Genomic DNA, 8,838 nt, shown 5'->3' on the forward strand with positions numbered 1-8,838 from the left:
TTTTCTGATTTTGAAACTGAAATATGAGATAATGTCTTAAAGCTAATATTACTGTTTGGAAAACAAAGTAATTCTACATTACCAAATCTTAACTTGTCATGAGTCTGTGCTAAATTAGTCTGTGAACTTGAACTACCAATTGTTGGCAATCCTGGCCTGGGGCCTCTTGGTCTTTGCATCTGCAAATTCTAAAAGAAATAATCAATCATATTCTTTATTTTTAATTATTCTACTTAAAATATCTGCTATCTGATTATCACTACCTTTAATATGTTCAAAATTAATTACTAATCCAGTATTAATAATTCATCTATAAAATTTAACCATCTTCTTCGATTACTTCTTTTATTTTCTAATTTCATTTTGTTAACAAAACTTACTATTGCTTCGCAATCTGTTCTTAAAATAATTTCTTTTTTAGAAATAATAAATAATTCAAAAGAATCTAATGCATAATTAACTGCAAGTAATTCTAAATCTATGCTACTTATATTACCTTTTTCTTTATAGTTTCCACTATTATATCTTACAATTTTTTCACTATCCTTATCTGCATATTTATTGGGTTTTGCAATTAAAATTGCTCCCCATCCTGTTATACTTCCATCTGTTTCTATAATTAAATAATCTGTTTCTAATGGCATAGATAATTTAGGTAAGTCTTTTAATTTCTCTTTTATTTTTTGGACTAATTTAATATCTTCTATATTAAAATATCTTTGACCTTTTGGTGAAATTTTCCCATATAAGGGTTTTGCAATTTTTCCTAAATCTTTAATAAAGGGTCTAGCATAATTAAGTAATCCTAAAAATTTTTGTAACTGCTTAAGGTCTTCAAGTTTATCTGAAAAATCTAAAGCTTTTTGAGCTATATGAGGTTGTAACTCTATTTTTCCTTTTCCTATATTTACTCCTAAAAATTCTATATATTCTTTAAATAAAAACATTTTCTTTTTATTTATAATTAAACCATGTCTAATAAATTATGAAAAGAGAATCTGTAAATGTCCTCTATGTTCTCGCCTATTTTTACTAAATACTAAAATATCATCTATATAAATTATAATGAATTTATTATGCTTACTAAAAATACTATCAATTTTTCTTTGAAAAATACTAGGGGCATTTTTTAATCCAAATGGCATAACTAACCATTTAAAATGTCATTCTGGGCTAGTAAAGGCTATCCATTCTATTGAATCTGGGTGCATTTTTACTTGCCAAAAATCAGATTTTAAATCAAACTTACTAAAAATATTACAATCTTGAATCTTATTTATTAAAACTGTTTTATCTGGAATATTATAGGCATCATCTATTGTATTATCATTTAATCTTTTATAATTAATTACCATTCTACTTTTTCCTCTAATAATTTCTAAATGTTTTCTAACTATAAAAGCTGCTGATCTATGTGAACTTTCTGATTTTTTAATTACTCCTAATTTTAATAAATCTTTTATATGCATCTTAAAATCTTCCTGGTCTTGGTTTGTAACTTCAATATTTTTTGTTTTTATTATATATTCTGGATTTTTTATTTTTATTTCACAAAAAACTTTATCTTTTTCCCAATATTTTAATACATTTTCTCCTAAAATTTCTAATTTTTCTAGTTTACTAATCATGTTTTCTATATCTTGTTCTGTTACTAACAAATTATATATTTTTTCAATTTCTACAAAATCTAAATATATTTCTTCTTCCTCCTTAAAGTTTTTATAATATTCTTCTAAAAAATTTTCTAGTTCTTCTTTTTCTATTAATTGACATTCTCTTTCTTTACTACACTCACATTCTTTTTCTTTAATCCCACCACGCTTCTCAGCATACTCTGATAGAATAATCTTAGTATAAGTAGGTGCACAAATTGTAAATTTTTGTAATTGCATATAATCTTTACTGATTATTATGCTACCATTATCTTTTAATAAGAAACTTAATCCTAAAATTAAATCTGTATTGAAAGATAATTCTCTTACCCATACTGAGTCTTTAGGTAAACTATATTCTGTATTTTTTCCACAATTAGTCTCAAAACTAATTCTTGCTGGTTTTAAGATATCTTGGTAACTATAAAAATTCCCATCCATTTGTTGGGCTCTATAGGTTCCTTTGACTTTATTATATATTTTTCTGGTATAATTCTTTTATTAATTACACAATGACTGCATCCTGAATCTATTAAACCTAAACAAATTATTTCAAAATTTTCTATTCTAACATAACATTTTACTTTAATACTTTTTAATTTTTCTGAATTACAAAAAACTTGAACTAATTCTGGTTCAGGAGTAATTTCTGGGTTTTTTCCTTTTTTATTTAATTCCAAGAGTTCTAATTTTTGTAAAATATATCTTTGCATATCTTCTAAGTTTTCTATTCTTTTTCTTAATATTTTTATTTCTGATAATTCTATTTGAATTGAATCAATCTGATTATCCTCTTCAAATTCTACTAAGTCTTTTTGTATTAAAAATTTTTTACATGCTTCTAAAAAACAATCTTTACATTTAACTCTTAATTTTTTACTAGGATACCATTTACATAAAAAACATGGTATACTATCTGAACCTGTTTCTTTTATCCATTTATGTTTACATTCTAATTCTATATCCATAAATTCTAATTCTTCATCTGAATCTAATAAATTTTTAATTTTTGAAAATTCTTGTATAAAATTTTCATAATCTGATTGTTCTTCTAAATTACAATTGTTATTATAATCTTCTATAGATATAATACTATATACTGACTCTTTATCTGAAATATATTCATCTATTTCTAACAAGTCTTCATTAGTACATTCTACTAGAGTACTTCTTTTATCATTATTATTTATCTTTTTTGGACATGTCTTAGCTAAATGATCTGTTTCTCCACAAACATAACAATTTAGTTTATTAGGATAATTTCTTTCTGGTTTAAATTTTCTAACATATCTATTTTCATCTAAATAAGGTTTTCTTCTATTAGATTTTCTAAGATAATATCTTTTCTTAAAAGGTTGACTAATTTTCCTTTTATCATATTTTCTTTTGGTCTTTTCTCTAAAATTATTACCAAAAGTTTGAGGTGTAAAAATATCTTTACAAAATTTATAATCTGTCTTTTTTAGTTGATTCTGGATTTGTAATTCAACACATTTTTCTTCTAAACATTGCATTATGAATTGTGTTCTTATTCCTATACTCCATAAATGATCTGGTCTTTCTATAACATTCTTATTTTCATTCCATCTTTTTGTTATTTCTAATCCTAAGGGACCTGGTAATTTATGAAATAATTTTTTACCTAATTCTTGATTAAAAGTATTACCTGATATAGAAACAAGATAATGATATTCATTTAAAAATTGTTTAACTTCTTTTCCTTTAGTCCATCTATTTAGACTAAGTTGTTCAAGATTTCTGATAGCTTTATGTTGATTTAATAAATGTCCTGTATTTGGATCTGCTCCTGTTAATAATTCATGTATCTTACTAACAAAATTATAAGGATTATTTCCTAATGCTACTAATGCTTCAAATTCTGTTTGTTTATCTTTCTTAAAAGCTTCCCATATAGTTTTAGCACTTTCTCCTAAAAATGTTTCTAAATATCTATACATTTCTAATGATTCCATATTATCTGCTAATCTAATATAATGTCCTAATATTGTATTCTTCCATACTTCTATTATATTATTCCAAGTTTGAAGATCATGTGCTATAATATTTAATATTTGTGGTTTATGTGGTGTCTGAAATTCTATTTTAGGTTCTAAAGGTCTAACTTTTCCTCTAACTATATAATTTCTTTCTTTATCATTATAATCTGTATAAGGTATTCTAGGAGGATGACCACCTAGATATTGATATTGTTCTAGTTCTGTTTTAATTTGCATAATTTCATCTGTTAATTCTTTGTAATTACTATCCTCTGAAATTTCTGTTTTATTATCAATTTCCTCTATATTAATTCCTACTCTTATATTTTTAAAATTATCATAATATAAATATTCTTTTTCTCCTATTTGTTTATTAAAAACAAGTGATCTTCTAATTTTAAGAGTTCTGTGGAAGATAATTTCATTTCTAATTCTTTGGGATAAATAATTCTGTCTTCTATTTCTATTTCTACTGCATTAAGAAATTCTTCTGTTTTTTGTTGTTCTTCATTATTATTGTTGTTGTATTCTGTTTCAGAATCATTATATAAATAACTATAATTTTCAAACCTTAAACTAATTCTTCCATGTAAATCTTTATATGTTATAGCTTCTTGAGGGGCTAAAATTGGTTCTTGAGTTTCCAAAATTTTTTCTAAATCCCATTCTAATCATGCTAAAAGTTCTGAATCATAAGTTTTAGGCTTAATCATTTTTATTCCTTTACTACTCATTAAATTTATAATTTTATCTATGTATAATTTGTATTTTGTTTGAGAATTATTACTACATCTTCCTAAAAATCATATACTTATTAATAAATTTTCTCCTGAAATAACATCTTCATATCCATGTGTTTGGATTCCTATTTTAATTTTTTCTGAAAAGTCTTTTATAGTTAATAAAAAATCTGGATTACAATATATAATTCCATTATTATCATTCATATCTACCTCCGTACTAGCTATCATACTTTTTTCTATATTTTGAATTCTTTCATCATAAATAGTTAATAAAACTTTATTTCCTAAATTTTTTCTCATTAATCCTTTAATTCCTATTACTATTAATCCTAAATGCATAAATCTAAAATTCTTTTTTCTTAATTCTTTTTTAGATTCTTCTGATATTAATGATAATTGTCTTTAATGATAAGAGCATGTCTTAACTCCAAGTTAAAGTATAAACTGTTTTTAAAATAAATCCTGAGTGACCCTTCAAAGCGTAAAGGCCTAGTGGAAAGGCTAGTGAAACGCATAGAAAGGGGAAAATGATCACTGTTTTAAGAATTTTTGTTAAGGGAGTGCCAGTGGTGTCCTTGCAAAAATGGAGTTAGGCCCAAGTTCATATATCTCAGATGACATATTTTTTTTTTTAAAAAAAGTTTAAAAAAAAAAAAAAAAAAAGAGAGGATATTATCTTATCAAAAGATATTTCAATTAAGAAGAGTACTGAGTAGTCTGAGAGAAGACTTCCATTTGATCATGTTAGTACCAGTGCAAGGGCAAATATATCATGAGAAGATTTGAATTTGTATACCTCATTTCATTTCATCTTCTTCTAATTTTTATATTTTTCAAATGTCAGTAAGTCATCGTTTCGCATATTTTTTATGTATGTATCTTGATTTTAATAGGTCAAAATTATATTCAGTAGTTTGCTCCAATGAATTATGATTTTATTGTATCTCCATGCACGTATTTTTTGTTACGTATTTTTATTAACGGAATATATTTCATTCAACAATTTTAAGACAAACCTCTTTTTATTTGCATGTTATATTAGAGATATATTGATCTCTAAAGAATTCGATTATTTTGAATGGATGCCATGTTCAAATTAAATTGAATTATTCAAGATTCAATTGCATGTCTATTTATATACGATAGCACTTCGATATGAATTTTGGAAACGAATCGATTGGAAACTCGCCATCCGTAACTGCAAGTGTGACTCAAGTGCTAATATGGAGAAAGCCATCGAGGAGTTTCATGTTTTGCACACATTGTCCTTTTTCTTATATGTCTCACTTTGTGATCCGACAAATGTGAAGCAATTCACGAACATCTGGGTTTAATGTGTTGACCGTGATATGACCAAATTGAAGTTTGGTTAATCACGGTATTAAATGGAGCTGTAATATCATTAATTATGAAAGTTCATATGCTTTCATTAAATAATGACATTTCTAGTCTTTCATATGCTGACCAAAGGTTCAGTTAAATTATTTATCCAATTGATAGACATAACTACTGATATGATCGAACTTTAAAAGAGTTGATGAACTCTAAGTTCCAGCCTAACTCGAGATTTGTTGGGGTTTGAGGTGCTTACTTCGAATTAGAATTTGAAATATTTGAATTGATAAACTAAACTATAGTGAACACCTTGTTAAACTTTAGATGCACACAATGTTGGAAATTGAGTATCCAATGCACCGATTCAAAATCTATTAGTAAATATGTTTTACTCTTGAGAGTGTAATTGTTTCGTGAAAATTCTTCATACAATTTGAGAATTGAAAGAAATTAGAACTTTAAATAAAGTTAGAAGAAATAATGATAGCTTCAAAGATTATGGAAGAATGTTCAATTGGTGACAATTTTTGCATGTTATACATTTGATTGAGATAGCTAGCTACAAATGAAATGACACCAAATGTCATGAATAATGGTAAGTCACGGCACATATATGTTAGACATAATATCATTTGAAAGTAACTGTCAAAAGGAACAATATCGATTGATTTTGTAAAAGGATAACATAGTGGATCCGTTTACGAATGAGTTGTCTAGAAGAATAGATTGCGCATTGAAGGAAATAGGTTTTAGGCCTAAGCTAATGGGTCAACTTAATGGAAACTTAACCTAGCGACTGGAGTAGCCTAGCGACTGGAGATTCCAAGGACTAGGTTCAAAGGAAAACTAGTTACAATTGATTCGATCAGAAGTACTTCGAAGTTTTTAGCTCCTCCCTATTTCTATGATGCAAATAAAAGTTGCCTACCAAAGATTAGTTAGGATAAATTGTGCTTTTAATGATGACAATATCTTGTAAATAGAACAAGTGAAATATTGTAGGGTACTCTTTATAGAACATCATCTATGTAAGTTTATATGATAATTTTACGTAAGCGAATTTTCTAGCATACTTGCATCATCCAAGAAGGTTAAGGACCGAAATAATGAAAATTATAGAGAATCAAGGTTTGATATGACTTATGAGAGATAATGTGTTTGATCTATTGTCTAGGCTTATAATGAATGCTTATAGTTCAAAACGTTGTTTTTACTGATTAACCAAGTTAGTTCGATAAATTCTTACCTATGAAGATTTAAAGCGAAAGTTGCCGATCTGATGCATTATATTTTAGTTGTACTTTTCTTCGTCTTTCTTGAATTTGGTCGACTTCTTTCATTCATGTAGGGAATTGTTGAAATAAATGATTAATTATTTATAGTGTAAATTGGAATGAGTCTCTATTAGATGCAACTCTTCAATTGCAAAAAGTGCATATAAAGAATCATGTTGTTTCGAAATAGATGTGACCTCTAAATGTGCATGATAAGAAGATTTGACATTTTAATAGGGTACAATCTACACTATTAAACATGAAAAAAGGTATAATCTATGTCAAAAGAAACAACCATTCAAAAAGCCACTTGAAAATTTACATATAGGATCCTCCAAATTCCATTTTCTTCACTCCAAATCAGTTTTATATAATTAGTTTCTAATTCTTTCCTTCTCCTAATTATGTATTTTTGACTTTCCTGTTCAATTTTAGCATTCGATGTATTTTGGTGTATAAGAGTATAGTCAAGAGTTGATCCGCCCAACAAAATTAATATCGTGCTATATTATTTTGAAAGAAGTGATATATCTTGGAATACATACGTCCATTTGATCATATTAATACCAATGTAGGGTGTGAAAATTGTTTTAAGAAGATTTGCATTCACATACCTAGCTTCATTTCATCTCCTTTTAATTTTTACATTGTTTCTAAGTGTTAGTAAGCAGGGACGAACCCACATGGGGTCATGTGGTATCAAATGACCTCACAGTTTTTTGAATTATTTATTATTTATTATTATTATTATTATTTTATTTTTATTTTTTGCTGAAAACTTAATTTTCTGCCCCAAAAAGTCCAAATCCTAATTCTATATCCATATCACATGGTCCATATCCATTATTTAGTCCATAGACATATCATATAATCTACCGATTTCTTCCCAAAGTGCAAACACCGAACATGAACAGCAAACAACTGATTTTTCTTTTTTATTTATGATACGTCATTCGAAAAAAAAAAAATTTTGACCCCACAATTCGAATTGTCTGGGACTGCCCCAGTTAGTAAGTCATCGCTTTATAGATTTTTTATTCATGTATCTTGATTTTGATAAATCGAAATTCTATCAGATATTTTGCTCCAATAAGTTCCAACAGGCAAGTTTAATAAAGTACTAGAACGCAAGCTAAGGTAGAGATTCTTATTCAGTTGCGCCTGAAATGACACAAAAACATGAACGAAGATGAGTTTGAATTACTACTGGGGTGACACCAAATAATGTATTGCCAAAAGTTATGGGGCAAAAAGAAAACTTTCGAAAACTTCTAGGGGGTTACTAATATTTCCAATAATATTTTTGGATTACACGGAATGGCGGTCGGCAGTTATTTAACCGTTTTAGAATTCAAATTTTCAGTTATCTTAAAAACCGCTTTATATAACATTATACTCTCATAATCTCAAATTGTCTGAAAATCTGCATGCATAACTTATTATGTTTAATTAATCTCTGTCAAATCCCATAAAGAAAATGGAGCAATCAGAAGCAAGAGGCATCAAAATCTACACTGCATCACCACAAGTTGAGCCACCCCTTTACCCTTCCTCGCCACCCGTCGGTGATCTGCCCCGTCCCGGTGGCCGAAAAAGGCGAGCGCTAGCCAGTGGAGTGCAAAAAACACTCTCGAAAACGTCAATGCTCGTAAACTTCCTCCCAACAGGAACCCTTCTAACATTTGAAATGGTGCTTCCTTCTGTCTATGGCAAAGGCGAATGCTCTCATGTCTCGACTCTCATGATCCATGTCCTATTAGGCATCTGTAATCTGTCCTGTTTCTTCTTCCACTTCACGGATAGTTTCCGTGGCCCGGACGGGAAAGTGTACTATGGA

This window comes from Olea europaea, chromosome 12 (genome assembly GCF_002742605.1).
Source record: "Olea europaea var. sylvestris chromosome 12, O_europaea_v1, whole genome shotgun sequence".
Taxonomy (NCBI): Eukaryota; Viridiplantae; Streptophyta; class Magnoliopsida; order Lamiales; family Oleaceae; genus Olea; species Olea europaea.